Consider the following 27014-nt stretch of genomic DNA (forward strand, 5'->3'; position numbering starts at 1 on the left):
ATCGTTTCTCAACTCCTGTACATCACCTAACCAAATAATAAAAGTAGCAACAAAACTTTTGTAATATATTAACTGTGGTTCTTTAAAAAGTTCCCAGCTTATAGTCATCATACACAAAATGTCTTTCCCAATTAGCAAGAATGAGGTAGTCCATAGATAGCAGGTACTACTGGGTTGGATACATATAATTACATTTCTGGTGTTATTGGCTATCCATAAGTAGATCATATAGATGTGCCTTCACCTTATAAACAATCTCATTCAGCTGTAAGGAAGAAATAGGTTTAAATGTAGACATATCAGATAATAAACCATTTGTATGTAATACTGAGTTAAAATTATTGTACAAGAGCATTGATATTGGCAATTAAACCTTGGCAAGAATGATCATGGTTATTCCCAATAGCACACACCAGTTAAAGCATTTTATGAGTTGTGTGAAGAGGAAATTTATGATACTTATTTCAATAACAAAGTAGATCATTTTTATAATTTATCACAGGGTGAAAGACAGGCCCTAATGCATCTTTACAAGAATGGCAGTGTTGTAATCAAACAAGCTGATAAGGGTAGTAAGATAGTGATTATGGATACAGAACAGTATTTTCAATGGATGTATGATTTATCTGATATGGTTAGATTTAAACCTAGTTCTTCCTTACTACCCAAGATCCATAAAAATATACAAGTTCCACCCATGAGACCTATACTATCTGGTAGTTAGTGGATTACAGCAGCAATCTCTAAATATTTGGAGAATGAACGACATGATCTATTAAAGCATAGTCAGAGTTTTATAAAGGACTGTATTGATTTTCAGTTCACCCTATACGAATGCTCCACTAAAAGTAAGGATAGCAATGTTATCTGGATGTTTGTGACTTTGGCTATTAAATCCTTATTCACTGTCATACCCAATTATGTAGAGGTACAGTTTATAAGAGAATTTTTAGCAAAGTATACCTCTTCTTGCAAAATTGAGTTAATATGCTTGATGCTCGAGATAGTTCTTGAAAATAATGTGATTCTTTTTGATGGTCAATTATATCACCAACAATTAGGGGTGGTTATGGGAACAGCTGTGGCAAACACCTATGCCAACCTCATTCTTGCTAATTGGAAACTCTTGTGTATGATGGCTAAGTTGGGAACTTTTAAAGAGCCACAGTTAATGTATTACAAAAGTTTTGTTGCTGATATTTTTATTATTTGGTCAGGTGATGTACAGGAGTTGAGAAACTATGTTGATTTGCAGACTACTACTGATTTTTTTGACTTTTGGATTTAAAGTTTTCCGATTACTAAAACTGATTTTCTCCACATTACCTTAGAAAAGGATGGACAGTCAATTGATACTACCATTCATAAGAAGAATGTACATACATCTCGATTTTTTTACACTATACTAGTATACATCTGAAACGTATATTTAATAGTTTTGTTCAGAGTCATTTTGTTGGGGTTAGTAGACTTAATACAAAATATGAAACATTTTTGTCTGAGCTGAATATGTCTATGGAATTCAAATCTAGGGGGTATCCTAGTGCTATATTATGACGCAATGCAAATATGAGTGAGCATGCAACTATAGGGAAACTATATTTCTCTCATAAAGTGGCAGTGAGACAGAGCCAGTCAGGATGGTCAGATACATCACCAAGTATAATAGATATACTAGTATGCTCAAATCTGTTATTACAAAAAAATTGGTCTATACTGACTTCAGATCTTGAACTGAAGCAAATAGAAGAACCTTCCTTTACTTAAAACAGAAATGATGATATAAGGATATTGTGACAAATAATATTAGTGACAATAATAGTAAAGTTATTACCAAAGGTACGGTTCCTTTTTTTTTTTGTAAATATAAACTGACATTTCTTTTATTCACCCTATTATTGGCAAGATATTTAATACCTTTGCCGCATGCACCACTGAAAATTTAGTGTATATTGCCAATTGTGTTGCATGTAAAATTTTTATATAGGTAAAACGAATCAAAAGCTACAGGAGAGAATAGCCTCCCATTTGTCTGAAATAAGAAGGAAGGTTGGAACTAATGCCTTAAGTAAACATGTTGTGGAATGTGGAAATGAATATAATTTAAGTTTAGAGTGCTACAAAAGCTTAGTAAATGGGTGAGAACGGGCAGTATTAGGTCAAGAACTGAAGTTGCAGAGTATAACTGGATATATTTTAGAGCAGATAAGCCTCCAGGTTTAAATTCAAGGAATACTGTTAAACCTATTTTAATGTTGAAATGAGAATTTATATGGTATTTATAATGTGTAATTGATTTTCTATGATTTTAAGTAATAGAGCAACTAAGTCAAAAAGTAGTGAAAGCTTTTAGATCTTTTTTTAGGGCTGGTCTTTTACCAATTAACTGTAATTAATGATGCAATCAATTAGCTGGTTCTGTGATATAAATGTTGAGTGTAGTGAATGTCATCTGCATTGAGAAAGAGTTGATGAAACTCAAAAGCTTTGCACTTTTACATCCTGTTTTTTAAATAAAGTATGAACGATTGAGTTCTCTGTTTCTTCTGTTGTCTACCATAAAAGATAAAACATGTTGGCATTTTTTTACATTTTCATGGTTTTATACTTAGAGGATTTGGTCAATGTTGTGAGCAGTTAAGTTTATTCACATAGAAGAATTTCTGAGTGTTCTTTAAAAGTGAAGATAATGGAAGCAGTTTACATTTATTCTAACTAGTTATATCCTTATTATCTAAAGCTGTGACTGTTCAATATACATGCACTTCATCATCTTCTTTCGGCTGTTCCCGTTAGGGGTCGCCACAGAGGATCATCTGTTTCCATTTCATCCTGTCCTCTGCATCTTGCTCTGTCACACCAACCACCTGCATGTCCTCTCTCACCACATCCATAAACCTTGTTAGGCCTTCCTCTTTTCCTGTTACCTGGTAGCTTCATCCTTAGCATCTTTTTCCTAATATACTCAGCATCCCTCCTTAGCACATGTCCAAACCAACGTAATCTTGCCTCTCTGGCTTTGTCTCTAAACCTTCCAACCTGGGCTGACCCTTTAATATACTTATTCCTAATCCTGTCCATCCTCGTCACACCCAGTGCAAATCTTAACATCTTCAACTCTGCCACATCCAGCTCTAACTCCTGCCTTTTTGTCAATGCCACTGTCTCCAATCCATATAACATAGCTGTTCTCACTAACCTCTTGTAGACCTCCCCTTTCACTCTTACTGGTACTAGTCTGTCACAAATCACTCCAGATGGACACTTCTCCACCCACTCCATCCTGCAGGGGACTCTCTTCACCTCTCTTCCACACTCACCATTACTCTGAACTATTGATCCCCAAAATTTAAACTCATCCACCTTCGACACCTCTACTCCTTGCATCCTCACCATTCCTCTATCCTCCCTCTCATTTACACACATATATTCTGTCTTAGTCCTGCTGACCTTCATTACTCTTCTCTCTAGAGCACATCTCCATCTCTCCAGGGTCTCCTCCACTTGTTCCCTACTCTCACTACAGACCAAAATGTCATCTGCAATCATCATAGTCCACGGGGACTCCTCTCTGATCTCATCTGTCAACCTGTCCATCACCATTGCAAATAAGAAAGGGCTCAGAGATGATCCTTGATGTAATCTCACCTCCACCTTAAATGCATCCGTCACTCCCACCACAGACCTCACCACTGTCACACTACTCTCGTACATATTCTGTACCACTCTTACATACTTCTCTGACACTCCTGACTTCCTCATACAATAACACAACTCCTCTCTAGGTACCTTGTCATATGCTTTCTTTAAGTCTACAAAAACACAATGCAACTCCTTCTGACTTTCTCTGTACTTCTCCATCAACACTCTCAAAGCAAACCCCATCTGTAGTGCTCTTTCCCAGCATGAAACCATACTGCTGATCACTACTCATCATGTCCCTTCTTAACCTAGCTTCCACTAACCATAACTTCATGCTGTGACTGGTCAATTTAATCCCTTTGCAGTTACGACAGCTCTGCAAATCACCCTTATTCTTAAAAATTGGTAGCAAAACACTTTCTCCATTCCTCAGGCATCCTCTCACTTTCCAAGACTTCATTAAACAATCTGGTTAGAAACTCCACTGCAGTTTCACCAAAACAACTCCATGCTTCCACAGGTATGTCATCTGGACCAACAGCCTTTCCATTCTTCATCCTCTTCATAGCTATCCTTACTTCCTCCCTGCTAATCCATTGCACTTCATGAGTCACTATCCCCACATCATCCAAACTTCTCTCCCTCTCATTCTCTTCATTTATCAACCCCTCAAAGTACTCTTTCCATCTGCTCAACACACTCTCCTTGCTTGTGAGTATGCTTCCCTCATTATCCTTTATCACCTTTACCTGCTGCACATCTTTCCTAGCTTAGTCCCTCTGTCTAACCAATTGGTACAGGTCCTTTTCTCCCTCCTTAGTGTCCAACCTTTCATACAACTCTTCATATGCCTTATCCTTCACCACCTCTTTGCCATGCACCTCATCTCCTCATACTCTTGTCTACTTTCTTCATCTCTCTGAAAATCCCACTTCTTTGCCAACCTCTTTCTCTCTATACTCTCTTGTACTTACTCATTCCACCACCATGTCTCCTTGTCGTCCTTCCTCTGTCCAGATGTCATACCAAGCACCTTTCTAGCCATTTCCCTTACTAGCTCTGCTGTAGTTACCCAGCTATTTGGTAACTCTTCACTGGCTCCCAGTGCCTGTCTTAACTCTTCCCTAAACTCCACCTCACAATTACCCTTTTTCAATTTCCACCATTTGATCCTTGGTGCTGCCCTTACACTCCTCCTCTTCTTGATCACCAACGTCAACCTACAAACCACCATCCTATGCTGCCTAATTACACTTCCCCGGTCACCACTTTACAGTCTTTAATCTCCTTCAAACTGGCCCTCCTACACAAGATATAATCCACCTGTGTGCATCTTCCTCCACTCTTGTATGTCACCCTATGCTCCTCCCTCTTGTTAAAATACGTATTCACCACTGTCATATCCATCCTTTTCCCAAAAATCCACTACCATCTGACCTTCTGCATTCCTTTGCTTAACATCATACCTACCCATCACTTCCTCATCCCCTCTTCTCCCTTCACCAACATGCCTACTGAAATCTGCTCGTCACCACTCTCTCACCCTTGGGTACAGTCATCACCACTTCATCCAACTCGTTCCAAAAGTTCTCTCCTCCATTGCACACCCAACTTGTGGAGCATATGCACCAACAACATTCATCATTACACCATCAATTTCCAGCTTCATAAACATCACTCTATCCGACACTCTTTTCACCTCCAAAACACTTTGCATACTGTTCCTTCAGGATAACTCCTACGCCCTTTCTCCTCCCATCCACACCATGATAAAACAATTTGAACCCACCTCCGATACACCTAGCCTTACTCCCCTTCCATCTGTTCTCTTGCACACATAATATACCAACCTTCCTTCTGTCCATCATATCAGCTAACTCTCTCCCTATACCAGTCATACTGCCAACATTCAAAGTTCCGACCCTCACTACCACAGTCCTAGCCTTTCTCCTCTCTTCCTGCCTTCAGCCATGCCTTCCCCCTCTTCTCCTCCTTCGGTCAACAGTAGCCCACTTTTCACCAGCACCCTGTTGGCCAAGAGTACTTGGTGGCGGTCGTTAACCCGGGCAGCGACCGATCCGGTATGTAAATATTTACTGCTGTCTGCATGAATGATTTGGTGAAGTTTTACACCAGACGCCCTTCCTGACATGACCCTTCCTATTTATCTATGCTTGGGACCGGCACAAAGAAATGCACTGGCTTGTGCATCCCCAGTGGCTGGGTTTTGATATATATGCAGTTAATTTCTGATAATGGACCTAGTTTTAGAAATTCTAATACTGGTTTTATATATAGCAAAAAAGGAAGTGATAGTAGACAGCCTTGCCTAACTCACATTTTTGCATTAAAATGTTGCACATGAGATATTTAACATTTACCAAGAGAAATTACACTAAAGATTGAAGGCAGAATATTCATCTTGAACAGATGTTTGAAAAATCTCTACTTACCAAATCCAAACCTTTAGTGCAGTTACACAATTAAAACTTACTGACAGTACTTGTAAAAGAGTATTAGGAAGGCTGAAAGGTACATATATAGAAGAAATTGAAAAAAAATATTAAAATTATAATCTTTCATAAGGACTATTCTGTTAATGAACTATAGGAATCAATAGTTATCTTTGGTTAATAAAATGGCCATCCCTTTTGATTTATCAAATTAAAAATCAGAGAGCTTGTCTGCAAGTATAAAGTGTGTAGTTAACAGATGAATTTTATAAAAAGAACTTCAGAATGGAAATTTTTAACTTTGCTTTTTAGTAGGGCAACACCATTTATGTTAAGTGATAAAATCATTGAATTCATAGTACAAAAGAACAATCCTAAACATATGCATACTTATAGTCCTCTCCCCTAGAAGATAATAGCACTGCAACACTCAGTCCAAAGTCAAATGGCTACCAACTACATACATTATCCTCCTTCACTCCTTGATCTTCAAACTTGACACAGAATCCTTCACTTATCCAGAAGCTTGGAAAGGCAACCATGTCCACGCCCAGTTCCCTAGCACCACACAAAAACAGTCAGACATTGCTTCTTGGCTAGGAGCCCAAAAACCTGAAACTCCATCTCTTTAATAAGGCAGACAAACATTGAAATCCCCTAACATATTCTAGCCATAATTATCCCAAAGCCAAACGAGAATAGTCTAGGGCTGAAAAATTGAAGTGATAGTAAAGTGCGGAAAGGAACTTCTCAAATCCAAGATGCAGTCCCAGATTCTTAAGTAGTTGTATTGCCAAAGTATAAAACAGTATAAAACAGTGCACTTAGAAGACACCATAGGCAGAACCATTTTTTTTTTTGGGGGGATCCAAGCCAGCTCTCTCTCTGAAGAAACTGAACACCTTCATCTTGCCAATATTAACAGGTATTTGACTATCACTTGGACATGCATTCTCTGGTAGTACTAACTCACACCCACCTTGACCTGAATTGGACACTACTAACATTGGGCACTTAATGTGCCTTCTGTGACCACCATATGAAAACCCAGTATTAATGTTTTGTATTAGGCAAGTATCTGCTGAAAAGACCTATATCAAAAATATGACAAAACCATTTTGGAAATGCCTGCACTGCAAGTGTAGATCAGTCACAAAGAAAAGTTCTTAGCAAATCTTTATCACCCTCCCATCAACAGAATACCTCCAGAACTGTCTAAACTCTGCAAAACTCACAGGATACTGCAATTCAAAAAAATGTTGATACAAGAATGTCATGGATGTCACGGATTGGTTCACTCCTAAAAATGTATCTTTCATTACTATAAATGCAATTTGCTGTATATACATTTGTAATGTATCAGTTGTGTTGCAGTTTGTAAATATCAATATAAATGTAATTTTGTTGGAGCTATTCTCCTTGGGCCTCTGCTGAAAATAGACACTGCCCAGTCAGACTTTCCTGATTAAAGAAAAAAATCTTCAATAAGGTTTTTGAAATTCATGTTCCATAGCTTTGAAAACAATCCTACTTACATCAATTACGTAATACAGTCTTCATCCAAAATGAAAAGAATTAATTGCCGATGGCAGTAGTAAGCAAATAATGAACAAGTGTTCCTGTGGTTTTGCTTGGATTGCACCATGAGAATACTCAAAGGATCTAAACATCCCTCCAATGTTCTCCGTAATGTATGCAATAAAGTCGCTGGATCTCCTTTGAAAAATCATATTTGCAAAATAACATTCTGCTAATTATGTCTAACCAAAATGCCCATCAGTGTCTAATGCCTCACCCCAACAGCAAAACAGCAAGGATATCAGAAGAGGCAACAAAGAAGTCCTTCTCATGCACCTTGACCCAATTCACCTGGGCCAGAAATAACCCACCTAATTTTCTAAAAACAGAGACCCCTACAGTATAACAAGTATACTCCCTTATGAGGGATTTCAGAGTCTTGTATGACCATTTACAAATTTAATCAAGTGCCACATCCAAGGAAAAAGGCTAAAGAAATTCCACCAAGAAACCTTAATGTAAAAAGCTATCTCATTAGCTACACTCATCTGTATTCACCAATCTATTCACAACATACCGTAATCAATATGCCCACAGCCATAAATAATTTAGTCCTTGAATCATAGCACATTCTCAGGAAAGTCCTTCCACATCAGTTTATCCATATGCAAGTCTGCCAAAGTAGTTAAGTTACTTGGACTCCGTTCCTTTCCAGTTTTAACCCTCCACATGCTATTGCAATTCAGTTAAAGTAAAGGAAGCTAGAAAGGCATTCTGTAAGGGCTAGTACTTGCAACATCCCTAAAAAAATGTGGGTGACCTCAGTCAGATCTGGGGAGAATTACAAACATCCTGTAAATCCTTCTCTTACTATCTTTACCATATTGTTAACTACTTTTGACTAAAATTTTCTATAGACGTAAGTGGTACGTTTAACTGTATTCTCAGTCTTAAAGCTAGGTTCCTAATATCAGTGTGCCAGATCAGCCTCTCCAAGTTCGCATTCTCTTGTGATGGAAGGTCTGCATAACCTTGTGCAAGCAACCTCTACCTCATCATCCCCTATACTGCCTGGTTTATACATCAAATGTCGAATTCTATGCTTTTATTCATTCAAGTTACTCACACTTCACCTCTGAGTTATTTCTTTAAAATCTCCTCACTGCCAGCCCACCCTTATACACCTTCATTTGGTCTCAAGTAAAGCAACGCTGCTATTTTGACTAAATCCCTAGAGATGCCCCCCTCTTCCCCAAAAGTTATAGCCTTCTTCTCTGGTTTCTCCTATTACGCAAAGGCTATATTATAGCCTATCCCACATACCTGCAGAACTGGTGGTCTGTGAAAGCCATCACAAATGGTATTCATTCCTGCACTGCAGTATTCCAATCTAACCTGGGATTCCCCAGTTCTGGCTATTTGAAGCAGAGAAAGGTGAGAGAACTTGAATGCCTCTATGGGCTAAACTTCATGTAAAAATTAAACAACCGCTCCAAAATCTTCCCATACATCTAGGTCCTTTGTTACTAGATCATACATGTAGTCTAACTATCATGTATATGACTGCAGTCCCTTCAGGTTTTAGAAGTGCCATTACTGAGGGAAATCTCCTCCTCTGCTTTATTTAATTTGAAAATGACAGCTCACTGAATTCTTGTTATTTATAGTAATTTCATGAAGCGTTGTTCATTATTTAATGCCACATTTACCACAAAGTGTTATGGGGGGATGGAAAAATTTTAATACAAGTCACTCATTACAGCTTATAACTGGAAAATACTCTCCGTCCAATCTGCCTGTTATAAACAGATTGAAATATTTTGAGATGATTTTCATTAAAAAGGTTTTTGGGGAAATTCCATATATGACATAAGTTGCAAAATGGATTTTATTTTCAGGGATGGGTCTACTGGACAATACTGTAAGTGTATAAAGATCAAATGAAATTAAACAAAATGTCTCCAATTAAAATGAAAGCTTGAACATTAATATTTCATAACACATGTCCACTATCATGAAATAATGCCCAAGTAAACAGGGTTCAATTAGTGGCTCAGGTGACTGATGCAGCAGCAGGCAGAGATAGGTGTGCCATTCCTGGGAGGAGAGGATGTTCAATAATACTATCCAAAAGGAGGTGTGGTCTATGCAAGGAGCTGCCCTTGGGCATAATCAATGGGTGCAGGGGGAACAGAAAGAGAGTATTGTATTTAAAAAGAATGCCCCCAAATGGAAGCACAGATGGCTGAGCCCACCCCCAAATGCTCTTAGAATTCATCACCAGTTCCAGCAAATACCATAATAGTCCAGAGAGTTAGGAGAATGGCTGGTAGACACAGTGGGAACTGAGCCAGTACCATGAAGTCCAAAGGTACAAAAAACATTTAGATATTTCATTAAACATGGTGAAGCTGCATCATTTTAGTCCACAGTTTTATAACAGGGTGTCAAACTACAGCTCCAGTGACCTGGTTCCAAAAACAAATCCAGAGTGATAAAGTTAGACATGATGGTGGATATGTAACAGAAAGATTGCCATCAATATTTCCTTAAGAGATAGTGATGAGGAATTCACTACTGCAGGAACATCATTGATGGAGATCTGAAAGTAACTACATGCCAGAAAGCATCATACCTGAAAAAATGCATGTTAGCACACACCCCAAGGCAGTGCAAGTACATTACAGCATGTACTCTTATCCAAAAGCAGGGAGTACAGTATGTATAACATGTAACACATCCATCAGGTCAGTGAACACATATGATGGCCTACAAAACTTCATATTCCTGGCTGTCATCACCATCTCTGTAATATGTAGTGAATACTCCCCAGTCTTTGATGTGTGTGCCACCCACCCAGATTATATTCTGGATAAACTAACAAAAGGTATTGAATGAGTTTCATTTGAGTGAGGTCTGAGGTCTAGTTATGTTAGCATGTTTTTGCCTCCCTCATCAGTCACTGACTTCAAATCTTCCTTGATGCTAGACTGTAGCCATAAAATTTTAATTCAGTATCAAAAAGCTTAATGTTCATAGAGAATTGTGTTCCACTTTGCTGAATGTGTTCTGTGCCTAGAAACAAAAAAGTAAAAGCAATAAGTAGACCCCCCACCCTTTTTCCTAGTACTGTGGTGATGGACAGACTCATGATCTGCACACCAACTGGTATGTGATAACCCAGGCTTTCAAGGCATACTGGTGACAAAAATATTTAGTGTAACTGCCATCTAGTGCATGTAGTAAATGCACAGTGCTGCAGTCTGATTATATCCGGACTATCACACCCAAATATGCTTTACACCATGCATCTACAGATTCCTGCTACAATCACTGGCTGCCCAAGTTTTTACCTTAGGCTGAGCCCCATACAATGTGCACATGTACACAGTACTTTAAGGAGGTATTAACTGCATTTCTGAAATAACATTTCATTATGGTGATATTCACCAGCTACAGAACTGGTGTTTCAGTAGTTACAAGTTACCGTTAAAATAAGCAAATGATTGAATATTTACATGGTAGCCATAGTTAGAGAAGCAGCTGCTCAAAAGTAAAAGCCAGGAGATTAATACACCATTGTAATGCACATTGTATTGAGCTAACAAGACACCAGCATTTAAAAGTGAATAAAAACCCTTTACCTGAAACAAGGATGTGAACAGCTTTAAACTTGTGCAAAAAAAAAAAAAACTAAAAAATAGGCTTTATCACTACCAGTAACTAAACAGGTATACTCAATTCTGGCTGTATGACAAATGTTTAACTGTAGATGCGAAATCTCACAGGCAAAACAGAATACAACAAATAGTCTAGAAATTGGGTAGAAACTAACCAGCAGTCTCTTCACTTATGAGTCCAAGGTCATCCATGTTTGGATTTAGTAGCAGTGGATCCTTTTCCTGTTTTAGCAATTATTAATTCAGAGTGGGGAGTTGAGCCAAGCAAACTTGAAGCACTGCAAGTGGGAGTATATTTGAGGACCAGATCTACTTCTGTTTCAACAGTTCCGTTTCATATTTTACATGCTGCAACATTTACCACAGGTTTCATGAAGCTTGATAATGACTACATTTACTTTATATTTACAGGTGGGGACAAATGTGAAGTTGTAGCAAATTAAAGGTGGGAGTTGTATGAGATCACACAAACACAAAGTTTGGAGGATAAAGGGCAAGTTACATACCTCCCAACTGTACAGATTTTTGCAGAATGCCCAGATTTTTGGTCTGTTACTCAAAATTTGTGGTTTTCTGGTAAATTATTGAATATTGAAGCACTAAACAAACATTGAGTTTTAGACTTTATATCCTTCAGAAAATATGTAATACTGCAAAACCTCTTATTCTAGCAACTTTCTAAGTTTATAGGAACAATATTTAAATTCTGTCCCTATTTTTGGGCCTTTGTCCCCCATTCTTTCTGATTTTGTCCAGATTTCTTGCAGTAAGAAGTCGAGAGGTATGGTAAGTTATCATCTTCATTTACATTAGTGATGCACTCCAGTGCTAGAATAATATTTTTGGACTGCATTCCTAATCCAAAAAGCTTGCAATTTTTTTCCAGAGGTAGCTCTATATTAGCACTTCATGGAATTTTTATCAATTTTGTTTAGTCATTCAAATTAGGCTCTTCATGACTAAGGACTTGTGCATGCCAGGTCTATCAAAAATAGCTCCTTTGCATATTTGAAAATTTCAAATGCATTCTTTCAGTAATGCTATTCATTCAACGTATCCTCTGCCACCCACTTCTTTGGTCTTTGATCCTTCATCAATGTTGAAAACGGGATTCATTAGAGAGACTATATGGTCAATGTAATTTCAGTTTCTATTTGGTCTCTTCCAGTGAACACACTGAATTCCCTTATGTATCGACTGATTTTATCTTCTTGCAGTCCATGGAATTCAAGAGTTTTCTCCAACACCAGAGTTGAGCTGTTTGCTCTGTGAAGCAATAGGGAGTTAGAGGGTCAGGGTTTTCATAGCTTATACCAAAAAGTACATAGAGAGGGCTGCCACAAAGTATAAATCAAGGGTATTGGAGACCTTGATTTTTAGTTCAGAATCATGCAAAAAAGGAGCATCATATTCAATGTTTCCTATAAGAGGTGAATACAAAAATTTTGTTTTTAATAGAGGAAATTCTTTTAGGAATTACTTCTGAACTATTAGAGAGACACGATAGTCAAACATTAAGGAATAAACAAGTGTGAACCAAACAAGTGCAACCAGCATGATAAATAACCAAAGTTACTCAAGTAAATCCTAATGAAATGAACAGTCAAATGACAGCTGTACTCATGATTCAAAACCAGAGGAAAAAAGTGCAGATGAACTAGATGAAAATGAACATATCTATGATAGCAGTAGCACTACTGGAGAGTTGACTAGACTCAACATGTCAGTGTTGCGGTGACAAATTATTAAACCAATTTTTCAACATTGAGCAGCTTTGTTCTCAGACTTTTGAATCACGAGTACAGCTGTTATTGAATTGTGTTTCAGTAGGATTTACTTCAGGAATTAACAAGTGTGCCTAGACCCTTGCAACAAATTTTGCTTAGAGGGGGTGCCACCTATATGGTATGATATAAAAATTTGTTTACCAAAATACACTTTTCTCTTTAGTTTGTGACCATTGTCCTTTTACAGTATGTGTGTGCCAAATCTTACCATAACAGTAGATTAGGTAACATCTGGCTGACGTACTAAAGCCTATACATCTTATAGGACATTCATTTGATGTACAGCCCGTATGTGCAAGGCATAAATTAACTTCTAACCCAATCCAAAGAACAGCTAATAAAATCTGCAGACTCTTCTACCAGCATAACTTTGGTCGGGTTGGTGGAAAGTAAAGGTACATGTGTGGCATACAAGTCCATAATCCTCAGAAATGAAGTACCCCAGTAAAACCAGGAGAACCTCAGAAGAAAGCAGTAACATGTGCATCCAGGAAGATATGTAAACACCACCTCCCTTGGCCAGAAAAAAAGCAGTGGGAAGGAGGGAGGGACAAAATACTGTAACAGTGGGAAGTAGGACATACTGTTATGGTAAGATCTCATTCAGCTGTACCATGTCCTTCCTTATTACTGCTGTAGTAGTCTTTACTGCAGCCTTTGTACTCTCCCAAGAGGAAAGTATGGGAGGAGAAAGCCACAAAAGAGCCCTACAAAACTCCATGAAGGATAGCCCTGGCAAAACCTGCCCTGCCCCTAGGAATGACCTACAATGTTTGGGAAAGTGTGAACAGAAAACCACTTAACAGCTTTCAATATGGATCTAGATCCAGACCTTGGAAAAAGAAAAAAGAAAAGAGCAACAGAATATTTTAGAATCAGAACAGAAAAACTGCTTGCCATGAAAAGAACAGCAAAAGGAAATGGTGTTAGAAATCCAGGAGATAGATTCCTGCAGGAATGCATGGATTGTGCTATCCCAAATAAAACCAAGACTCACTCCTCCAAAAACAGGAGACCGGTCTGGTGGACCCCGGCCATAAATAAGCTATACAACAGAAGGAGGAAGCTACTACATGACAGAGCAAAATCCCAAAAAGGGAAGGCATCTCTGATCAGTATTAGCAAGAAACTTCGATCCCTCATAAAATCATCAAAGGATAGCTTCGAAAGAAAAATTGCCCTAGACACTAAACATAATCACAAGGCATTCTTTAGTTATGTCAGGAATATGGGCAGAAACTCCCAGATATGCTCTGAATTGTTGCATAACGGTACAAAATATACCAAACCTACAGACATAGCCAACATCCTGGCAGACAGATTCAGTGCAAACTTCTCCCCCCCTTCCCCCCCAAATGAGCAAATGCCTATCCTAACTGAATGTAACCTCCCTGACATTACAGATGCACAGGTGAAAGCTGCCCTCTCCAAAGCAAAAAACACAGCATCTATGGGACCGGACGGTGTCCCAGGCCATGTCTTACATGAGCTCCAAGAAGAACTGAACCCTCACATTGTCACTGTTCAAACTTAGCCTTACTACAGGAAATGTACCCAAAGAATGGCGTACAGCTACAGTAGTCCCACTCCACAAAGGTGGTGCCACAACGGACCCTGGAAACCATCGCCCCATAAGCCTGACTAGTCTGGTCTGTAAAGCTATGGAGCGTATTATCATGGAACTCATAAACAAAGACATTGGGAGCTTCCAGACACTGGACCCTACCCAATTCGGCTTTAAGGGCAGATCTTGCCTCCTAAACCTAGTTGATTTCTTTGAAACAGTTACCAAAGCCATAGATGAGGGCAAGGTAGTCCACACAGCCTACCTGGACCTCGCAAAAGCCTTTGACACAATACCCCACTCTGGCATCATAAATAAGCTTACCAGCTTAAATATCAACCCCTATATCACAAGATGGTTTGCAAACTGGCTCAGAGATAGAACCCACATGGTCGGAATCGCAGGTGCCATGTCAGAATCCAAACCAGTTACAAGTGGCATCCCACAGGGCTCAGTTCTGGGACCTCTCTTGTTTGGTATATACTTCTGAGGTTCAGGCTAACACGGGGGGATTATGGCTGACAGTTCACAGATGACTGCAAACTGGGGGCCATAATCGAATCTTCAGCTGACACAAGCATCCTCCAAAAGGGTCTCTCAGAGATGGATGCTTGGTGCCAGAGCCACGGCCTCAAGCTAAATGCCAAAAAGTGCATAGTCATCCCCTTTGGGAAAAACAAGGTGCCCACAAATTACCACATAGGTGGTAATCCATCAAGTACGGAAGAAGTAATTAGAGATTTGGGGACCAACGTTTGGAAATCTCTCCTTTGATAATCACATTGCCAAAGTGGTTAGAAAGACCTTCTATATAGCCCACCTTATCACGAAAGGGTTCGCATCTAGATCGAGAGGTCATTGTGCCCCTCTACTCATCACTCATCAGGCCCATAATTGAATACAATGCCCCTTTTGGGATGTACCTTACCCGACACCTGCAAGTAGAGAGACCCCAAAAGTACCTCACCAAGAGGATCATGGGCTACAAACAGATGTCCTATGCAGCTCGACTAAAGAAACTCCAGCTCTACTCAGTTGCTTACCGCCTACTCAGAGGCGATCTATGCCTGACGTACAAAGCCATGTCAAACCCAGAATTAATGGACATGCTCCACCTCAAAAAATCCAAGTCCCTTAGAGCTACATGCTCCAGGGACCTAAACCTCAGCACAAAAATAAATAGGACATGCTAGAGGGACAGATTCATTTCCCAGAAGCTCCCCTCACTCTGGAATAGAATCCCAATTCATGTTAGACATAGCCCCTCACTGACCCTCTTCAAGTGAAATCTGGACGCGTGGATGGGAAATCACAAATTCACCCCTGGGATCTCTTGTATCCCTGCTAGACAGAGGCACAGTAAACTAATCTTAAAAGGGTACCCTCTGTGACCTACTTTACAGAGGCACAGTAGGCTAATCTAATAGGGAGGCGGAAGCCAAATACACTCTGGCTATGCTTATAAATGCCCTAGAGCAGATAGCCTAGTATCTACCTATGAACCTATGAACTGCCAAACCCAATTTCCGAGCATGAAAGGAAACAAAGCTACTCAGAGTTCCTGATGTGTTTTGCCTCGTCTAATATCAGTGCTGTCCATGTAAATCCAAAATGTGAAGAAGCCTCTCACTTGGATGTTGTGGAGAAGGAAAAAAAAGACTCGAGAAATCAAACAAGATTGGGCATAAAAGATTGAGACACCCTGTCCATGCGAAAGGCCAAAAAAGTGAAATCTCCCTGAGTGCATGAAGTTCAGACTCTTAGATGAGAGAGATACCAGTACAGTCTTCCAAGCACAATACTGTATTTTGTACTGTACTATTATAATTATTAATTATATGTGTATTAATTAGTATTAATTATATGTGTATTTATATTGAACTTTTGTAAATCATTACCTAGGATTAGGAATGTTATGTCTTTTTTTAACAAATTGTGTAGTATCTCTATATATTTTGCTGTTCTACTACATTTACTTTTGTATAACTGTGGTAAAATTGTCTATTTTGTGGAGCTGTTCTTCCCGGGCCACCAATGAAAATGGGCTCTTCCAGGCCCAGTGGACTATCCCGGTCAAACTGTAATAAGTAAATAAAGAAGAAACTGCAGGTTCAAAAGAGCTCTGGGTCAATTGTTGAAGAACAAAATGAAGGTCACAGAGAAGGAATAGGCTTTCTTGGAGGCCGAATATGAAGAATGCCTTTCAAACTAACTTCAAAGCTAGAAGCCAAAGGTGAATTCAGAGGCAGATGTGTGGAAATTATTGACAAGTGATCTTTTAACAGATGAATATTCCAAGCCAGAATTTAGCAACTCACACAAAAGGCCATAGGAACCACCACAGAAAAAAAGGTCCACATCATGTTTGAGACAATTTTTTTTCCATTTAGTCACATGATTTTTTAGTAGTGGGTTTTATAGCCTCCAGCAAAATCCAAAGCACACCCTCAGAAAACTGAGGCCTAAAAGGAATCAGAACCCTATCACTCAAAGTGTCAGTTGAAGTGTGGGTAAGTAAGGGTGAATGAGAAATCCTCACCTTGTGTGGAAGATTCATTCTTTGAGGTAATTTCTTATGGCTTGCCCCTGGTCAGTTGAAATAGAGGGGGAATTGGTGCAGTCTTCACTGTTGTCCTTATATAGCACCATCAGCAAGATTTTGGGCCTCTCCCACATGACCCAGTGCAGGACATTTGGTTGTAGAATATGAGGGGGATAGGCATACAGAAATATTCCCTTTCAAGAAAGACATGGCGTTCACTTTCCAAACCAGGAGGACTTGGGACTTTGGAACAGAACTAGGGAAGTTGTCTGTTTAGGGGGTAGGCAAAAGATGTACTTGGAGTACCCCACTTATGTACAATGTCCAGAAACACCTCCCTGTGAAGTATTCTCTTGTGAGGATTTGTCATGGGCCTGTTCAAAGAGTCCATCAGATTGTTCTCTGAAGGAATGTAGACCTAAAGAACCAAGAGATGGTATATCTGCAAACCCAAAGCATGAATCGCCAGCCAGCAAATAAGGTGACATTTTGTACTCCCTTGCTTGTTGATGCATGACAACTATATTATCATCTGTAAAGAAAAAAAGAAAAAAAAAACATTAGAGCACCTGAAAATGAAGGGAGTTAAAAGCCTGGAGAGCTAGCACAGCCTTCATCTCCTTGATGTTGATATGGCCTGCCAGTTGTTGACAAGACCAAAGACCCTGGACTTTGTGGTTGAAGGAGGCTCCCCATCTATGATCAGAAGCATCCATGTACAATTCCCGACTAACTACAGGAACCTGAAAAAGCAGACCTAAAGTCAGGGAAATCTAGTGAATCCACCAACAGAGCTTGAGACAAGGCAAGAGAGGAACTCTAATCACTAGGATGGTAGTGCTGGGGCCTAGCAATCTTGAAATACCACTGAAATTTTCTCATGTAGAGTTTATCAAAGGGAGCTATGGGTATGGTAAATACCATGGATGTAGCTAGCCACACTTTACTCAGTAGAGTTTTCTAGACATTACTTAGAGAAACCATGACTTTTTGGCCATACTATTTCCACAACTGTCAAAATTAATGCCTCCAATAAGAGTTAGATTAAAAACATATATATTTGTTTTAGAGGGAAAGTGATTCAAATATTAAGTGCTGGGGGGTGGGGGTTAACATGTCAAATTTTTAACTGCCAGGCAAGTTGTTTGCAGCAATAACAGCACAAGTACAAAATTAAATTCTCTGGCTACACCTCTGGGGGATGCCATGTACCCAAGACCTCAGGAACTTCCTTGCAGCAATGAATGGAAGAGAAAGAAAAAATAAGCAGACAAACAAAGCCTTGGGAGGTGGGAGAAAAGCCAACATTGGAATGGTCAGAATCCTGCAACCCAAGAACGCTTGGCCCTGAGAGGGAGTCAACACAGACTTGGTGATTGAGGGTGACATCCATACTGTGCAGATGAATAATGAACTGTAGATTCCAAAGCAAGAGTTGCTGAGGGTGATTGAATCAGATGATAATCCCCCCAAAGAATGAATATTTGAATTCCATGAAGTCTGCGGAAGGCTACCACAGGGGCTGGACATTTGGTTAAGGACCTTAGAGCTGTACAAAGACTAAAAGGCAAAGTAGAGAAATAAGAGGAAGCAAAATAAATGTAAATTTCCTAAAGAGGGTGGACAGGAATGTGGAGGAAAGCATCCTAAAAATCCAGGGATACCAGAAAGGTTTGAGGAAGTAAAGGTAAGTGTCTGGAGAGACAATGCCTTGAAAGAAGAAACCTTGAGAAAGGTGTTGAAAGACATGTCAAGAATGGACTTGAATGACACCTCCTTCCTTGAACCAGAAATATCCTAGAATAAAATGTTTCCTGCTGAGAAGGAAATCAGGTTGGATGGTTCCCTATACCACTAGATCTTGAACAAAAGGAAAATATGGGAGCCGACAAAGATTGTGAGGAAGGCCCGAGAATGGAGCAACAGACTTGCAGACCATAAATTAACCATTTTGAATAATGGAAAGTACCAAAGTGTCCATGGTTATCTGTTGCTAAAAATAAAAATCAATCCAATGGACAAGACTCTGGCCAAGAAGAAGCAGCTGAACATCAAAAAAGCAGAGCTGTCAGGGAAACAAGGCTTTTGACCCTTAGATCCCAGACAAGGCTGGTCTGAAAAAAACTGTCCTGGAAATCCTCTTGGACCTGCCTATGAACAAAGGAAGGCGTCAAAGGATATTTTCTCTGCAACTCAGAGCAGGAAAGGCAAAGATTTCTTTCACATTCTGCATAACTTCACATTTATCCTATAGGGTCTTAATTCAGCCACAGTAGTGGCCAAGAGTTTCTGGTTGTCTAAGGTAGAATAAAATGTGGCCTTGTCTTCAGGTAGAGCCTACAGGTACAACCAAGAATGCTTCCCCATAACAGATTCAGATGTAGCTGCCCTAGAGGAAATATTAGCAGCAGTACAACTACAACAGAAACCAAAAACTGAAGGCACCAATGTAGATCAAATCATATAGCCAATGTGAAAACAAATATAGTAGTCCAGTATAGTAAAAATCACACAAGTAAAGTTTAATGGTAAGCACTTTCACAATACAACTAAGGATTGCTTCATCAGACAACTGAATAAAGTTACTGGTCAAATTTTAAAATGAGTCCTATTACAAACACACCAATCAAAATGCATTGTTTACAGAAAGGACCCACCCCCATATAACAAATCAATTAGTCTTTACTCATAAAATGTGCCTAACCAAATAATAAAAAATCTATAAAAAAAATTTACAAATAACATATTACTTATATAAAGCACAAAATACACATTATATAAAAGAAACATAGTGCAATGTGAGCATGTGTAAAAAGTGCATTCAAGGGCATTACCTAAGGGGGCGAGTTTTGAGTATCAGTTTCAAGGGCACGGAGTCATTAAGACCCAGTCCCCTATGAGCTCCCAGTCTCAATATTCATTCTATCTCGCCGCATTCCATCCTATTAACAAAGTCCCATTGTCTAACATCTAACCTTTGTATGTTAGAAACTTGAAAAACAAAGGTATGCTCATCCCCCTTGGCCATAGTGTGTTTGGCCAAGGTACTATAATCCAATCTTTTTCTAGTACAGTATACATGGTCACATATACGTTCCTTAAGCCTTCTATTGGTCTTACCTAAATAACTAAAGCAGACTACACAATGGGCTAAATATACCACATTGGAGGTGTTACAGTCCACACGCTTCTTCTGGTACAGTATACATGGTCACGTATATGTTCCCTATGCCTCCTATTGGTCTTACCTACATAATAACTAAAGCAGACCACACAATGGGCTAAATATACCAAAATTTTAAAATGAGTCCTATTACAAACACACCAATCAAAATGCATTGTTCACAGAAAGGACCCTACCCCCATATAACAATTCAATTAGTCTTTACTCATAAAATGTGCCTAACCAAATAAAAAATGTATAAAAAAATATATACAAATAACATATTACTTATATAAAGCACAAAATATACATTATATAAAAGAAACATAGTGCAATGCATGCATGTGTAAAAAGTGCATTCAAGGACATTACCTAAGGGGGTGTGTTTTGAGTATCGGTTTCATGGGCAAAAAGTCATTAAGACCCAGTCCCCTATGAGCTCCCAGTCTCAATATCCATTCTATCTCGGCGCATTCCATCCTATTAACAAAGTCCCCTTGTCTAACATCTAACCTTTGTATGTGCAAAACTTGAAAAACAAAGGTATGCTAATCCCCCTTGGCCATAATGTGTTTGGCCAAGGCACTATAATCCAATCTTTTATTGGTACAGTATACATGGTCACGTATATGTTCCCTAAGCCTCCTATTGGTCTTACCTACATAATAACTAAAGCAGACCACACAATGGGCTAAATATACCACATTGGCGGTGTTACAGTCTGCTCGTACCCTCAGTTCCCAAAGATATCCTGTTTCTGGGTGCCTAAAAAATCTAGACTGATCATTGAAAAGACACTGAGCACAAGACCCACACTTGCCTGTTCCAAATGGATCAATCTGCAGGGTGGCCTGGTCTCTAGGATAGCAGAGTTGTTTAAGGCTTCTCATATTTTTAAAAGCAAACTTTGGTCTATTTCCCACTAACTCGCTTGTCTTATCCACTGACAGAATATGCCAGTTTTTCTGTATTAATTTTTATACCATGCAAAATTGGCAGCATAGGGTATAACCATGGGCACCAAACTTGCCCCAGCATGATCACTACCTGTATGATCAACGGCCAGTGGTGGAGGGGAAAAATAAGGTTTGGCTCTCCATTTCCTCTCCTGTTGAACCTTGAGGGATGCTCTTTGTATATCTCGTTCGTTGAATTCTCTCTTCTGGAAACTTTCTTTTAAGCTATTCAGCTGTGTAGTATAATCCATCTCCTCACAGCATAGACGGGACAACCTCATTGCCTGTCCCTCGATATTTGAAAAGACATGAGATGCATGCATGCTCTTACGATGCAAATAAGCCGGACAATAACATGGCTTCCTGTGTAACTTTGTGCTCCATTGATTGTTGCACTTATACATAGTCACATCTAGCTAGTCGATACTACTGGTAGAATAGTCGATAGTAAATTTCAGAAAGCTTTCTGTAGTGTTAATATGGTTATAAAACATGTTCAGACTTTGCTTGTCACCTTGCCAACCAATAAAGAGATCATCCACAAACAGTCTAAAATACGATATGTGGATTGTTTACCAAATGTTCTTGTTCCCACTCCACCATTACCAGATTAGCGCAAGTGTTGGCGCAGCTGGTGCCCATGGCTACCCCGGCTTTCTGCCAATAGCAGGTATCCTCAAACAAGATAAAGTTATGTTCTAAAACCAACTCAAGAAGTAAACATAAAAAAATCTATCTTCTCCATTGTAAACTTTCCTTGTTTAATCAAAAGGGATTTAACCCTAGCTATCCCCTGGTCATTGGATGCTAGTAAAAATGGAGACCACATCTAGTGTTGCTAACATTTTTAACTCAACAGGTTTCAATTCTTGAATAACTTTATATAAATCCCTAAGAAAATGCTCAGTGTCCTTTAATACTTGTGGAAAGTCAAGCAAAGCTCTCCTCAATTCATGTTACAGATAAATGGAAATTGGCTCAGTTAACCACCCAGCACCTGCTACAATTGGTCTAAATTTAGGTTTCTGAGGGTCTTTATGTATTTTCGGTAGGCCATGTAAATGGGGAATCACGGGGCTTTCCACCCACAAATATTGAAATAAAGTGTTGTCTATTAACCCCATATTCTTACTTTCCAATAAAGTGTTAAAAATTTCTCTGGACATACTATTTTTTCTAAGTCTACTTTTTCATATGTATTACCATCATTTAACTTCATGCATCATGAAGTAATACTCTGACTTCAAAATCACCACAGGCCCTTCCTTATCGGCAGGATGAATAACTATCTGCTTGTTAGATTGTAAATCTTTCATAGATTGCCTTTCTAATGCTGTTAGATTGTTAGTAACAATGTTACTTTTCATAAAACCTGTAGCATATACATCTTTCTCGCATGCTTTCAAAAAGATTTCTAAGTTAACAGGCAAAAAACTGCTGTTTCAAAGCTACATTATGTACATAGACATATAGCTATTAATAAGTCACTAACATTAATGCCCATGGAAGGAATAAAATTCAAACATTTATTTAAAAGCATAACTTCTGCTTCGCTGAGGGTATAATCTGAGATGTTCCATACTAGTCCCCTTGAGTATACCCCCACATCTTTTTTGAAGTTCGTGGCTGCATGTTGGTTGGTGCTTCCTTGCGCTTCAAATTTATCTTTTGAAACTCCTGGTCGAACGATCTTTTCCTTCATGGACGGAAGAGTAGTGGAAAATTTGGTTGAACCAAACTTAGGCTCTGAAATGATTTTCCTTCTAACCACAGGATTAGAAGCAACAGTATTAGACGTATCATGTGTGTTATTCTCCCCAAACACCACCATGGGTGTAGAGTACATGGAATGTACCATTTCTGTATCCTTAGGCGATAAAAGCCCCTTCATTTTGTGAATTAACGGTGGCCTCACTGGTGTTACCAACAATGGCAACACAGGGCTCTAAGATATTTACTGAGAGAATCCCAGCTTCATTGTTAGTACTGGAACACCCTTCCCTCACAATGTTGATGGAATGCTGCCCTAGTGCAACCCCATTGGTGAAACCCTCTTGTAGTACAAGTCTATTGGCTGTGCCCTCACATTGTACAGACCTATTCACAGGTGGCTTTTCTTTGGTTACATTGTTTCTTGGCCACACAAATATCTGCCGGTTGGAAAAATCTGTAAAATCCCTTCTTAACTTTTTCTTTTTCTGTTCCAAAAGTTTCTCATACCGGAGAATCTGATCAATTAGTTCATTCATAAACAGTTCAGCTGGCCCCTCAACACTCAACATAATCAATTCTTGCTGTTGTATTATTTTACAGTTCAATTCTCTTTCAATAGGCAGAAAAAAAAATCAACAAGTAATTTTAAGACAGACTTGCTAGTCTCCAAGCTGATTTTCTGCCAAGCAGTTAAGGCAGGGTAAGCATTTCCATAGGTCGGCATGTTAAGTACACGCAAACCCCTTGGTACAACTTTTGTTCAAACATGCCTCTAAATGGCATTGCTGACACTGTAAATGCTTAAATCTATATATAAAATACAACAGCAAGAATTGATTATGTTGAGCGGTGAGGGGCCAGCTGAACTGTTTATGAATTAACTAATTGATCGGATTCTCAGGTATGAGAATAAACTTTTGGAACAGAAAAAGAAAGTTGAAGGATTTTACGGATTTTTCCAACTGGCAGATATTTGTGTGGCCAAGAAACAATGTAACCAAAGAAAAGCCACCTGTGAATAGGTCTGTACAATGTGAGGGCACAGCCAATAGACTTGTACTACAAGAGGGTTTCACCAATGAGGTTGCACTAGGGCAGCATTCCATCAACGTTGAGGGAAAGGCGTTCCAGTACTGACACTGAAGCTGGGATTCTCTCAGTAAATATCTTAGAGCCCTGTGCTGCCGTTGTTGGTAACACCAGTGAGGCCACAGTTAATTCACAAAATGAAGGTTTCTTTTTTATCACCTAAGGATGCAGAAATGGTACACTCCACATACTCTACACCCATGGAGGTGTTTGGGGAGAATAACGCACAGGATACGTCTAATACTGTTACTTCTAATCCTGTGGTTAGAAGGAAAATCATTTCAGAGCCTAAGGGTTTGGTTCAATCAAATTTTCCACTACCCTTCCGTCCAGGAAGGAAAAAGATTGTTCGACCAGGAGTTTCAAAAGACAAATTTGAAGCGCAAGGAAGCACCAACCAACATGCAGCCATGCACTTTAAAGATGTGGGGGTATACTCGAGGGGACTAGTATGGAACATCTCAGATTATACCCTCAGCGAAGCTGAAGTTATGCTTTTAAAAGTTTGAATTTTATTCCTTCCATGGACATTAATGTTAGTGACTTATTAATAGCTATAGGTCTATATGTACGTAATGTAGCTTTGAAACAGCAGTTTTCTGAATATGTATCTGTTCATGAAAACAAAGTACACAAGAGAAAACAAAGTCCACAAGAGAAAAAGTACATATGTACCGGTTTTGCCTACTAACTTGGAAATCTTTTTGAAAGCATGTGAGAAAGATGTATATGCTACAGATTTTATGAAAAGAAGTAACATTGTTACGAACACTCTAACAGCATTAGAAAGGCAAGCTATGAAAGATTTACAATCTAACAAGCAGATAGTTATTAGTCTTGCCGATAAGGAAGGGCCTGTGGTGATTTTGAATTCAGAGTATTACTTCTTCATGATGCGTGAAATGTTAAATGATGGTAATACATATGAAAAAGTAGACTTAAAAATTTCTCTGGACATACTATTTTTCTAACACTTTATTGGAATGTAAGAATATGGGGTTAATAGACAACACTTTATTTCAATATTTGTGGGTGGAAAAACCCTTGATTCCCCATTTACATGGCCTACCTAAAATACATAGACCCTCAGAAACCAAAATTTAGACCAACTGTAGCAGGTGCTGGGTGGTTAACTGAGCCAATTTCCATTTATCTGGAACATGAATTGAGGGGAGCTTTGTTTGACTTTCCACAAGTATTAAAGGACACTGAGCATTTTCTTAGGGATTTATATAAAATTATTCAAGAATTGAAACCTGTTGAGTTAAAAATGTTAGCAACACTTGATGTGGTCTCCTTTTTTGCTAGAATACCCAACGACCAGGGGATAGCTAAGGTTAAATCCCTTTTGATTAAACAAGGAAAGTTTACAATGGAGAAGATAGATTTTTTATGTTTACTTCTTGAGTTGGTTTTAGAACATAACTTTATCTTGTTTGAGGATACCTGCTATTGGCATAAAGTGGGGGTAGCCATGGGCACCAGCTGTGCCAACACTTACACTAATCTGGTAATGGTGGAGTGGGAACATCATTTGGTAGACAATCCACATATCGTATTTTATAGACGGTTTGTGGATGATCTCTTTATTGGTTGGCAAGGTGACGAGCAAAGTCTGAACATGTTTTATAACCATATTAACACTACAGAAAGCTTTCTGAAATTTACTATCAACTATTCTACCAGTAGTGATGTGACTGTGTTTTAGTGCAACAATCAATGGAGCACAAAGTTACACGGGAAGCCATGTTATTGTCAGGCTTATTTGCATAGTAAGAGCATACATGCATCTCATGTCTTTTCAAATATTATCGAGGAACAGGCAATGAGGTTGTCCCATCTATGCTGAGGAGATGGATTATACTACAGAGCTGAATAGCTTAAAAGAAAGTTTCCAGAAGAGAGGATTCAATGAACGAGATATACAAAGAGCGTCCCTCAAGGTTCAACAGGAGAGGAAATGGAGAGCCAAACCTTATTTTTCCCCTCCACCACTGGCCGTTGATCATACAGCTAGTGATCATGCTGGGGCGGGTTTGGTGCCCATGGTTATACCCTATGCTGCCAATTTTGCATGGTATAAAAATTTAATAGAGAAAAACTGGCATATTCTATCAGTGGATAAGACAAGGGAGTTAGTGGGAAATAGACCAAAGTTTGCTTTTAAAAACATGAGAAGCCTTAAAGAACAACTCTGCTATCCTAGAGACCAGGCCACCCTCCAGATTGATCCATTTGGAATACGCAAGTGTGGGTCTTGTGCTCAGTGTCTTTTCAAAGATCAGTCTAGATATTTTAGGCACCCAGAAACAGGATATCTTTGGAAACTGAGGGTACGAGCGGACTGTAACACCTCCAATGTGGTATATTTAGCCCATTGTGTGGTCTGCTTTAGTTATTTAGGTAAGACCAATAGGAGGCTTAAGGAACATATACGTGACCATGTATACTGTACCAGAAAAAGATTGGATTATAGTACCTTGGCTAAACACACTATGGCCAAGGGGGATGAGTATACCTTTGTTTTTCAAGTTTTGCACATACAAAGGTCAAACGTTAGACAAGAGGACTTTGTTAATAGGACGGAATGCGCCGAGATAGAATGGATATTGAGACTGGAAGCTCATAGGGGACTGGGTCTTAATGACTCCGTGCCCTTGAAACCGATACTCAAAACTCGCCCCCTTAAGTAATGCCCTTGAATGCACTTTTTACACATGCTCGCATTGCACTAAGTTTCTTTTATATAATGTATATTTTGTACTTTATATAAGTAATTTGTTATTTGTATATTTTTTTATACATTTTTTATTATTTGGTTAGGCACATATTATGAGTAAAGACTAACTGATTTGTTATATGAGGGGAGGGTCCTTTCTGTGAACAATGCATTTTGGTGTGTTTGAA

Source organism: Protopterus annectens, chromosome 9.part0 (assembly GCF_019279795.1).
Source record: "Protopterus annectens isolate FY-2018-M chromosome 9.part0, PAN1.0, whole genome shotgun sequence".
In the NCBI taxonomy this organism is placed as follows: Eukaryota; Metazoa; Chordata; order Ceratodontiformes; family Protopteridae; genus Protopterus; species Protopterus annectens.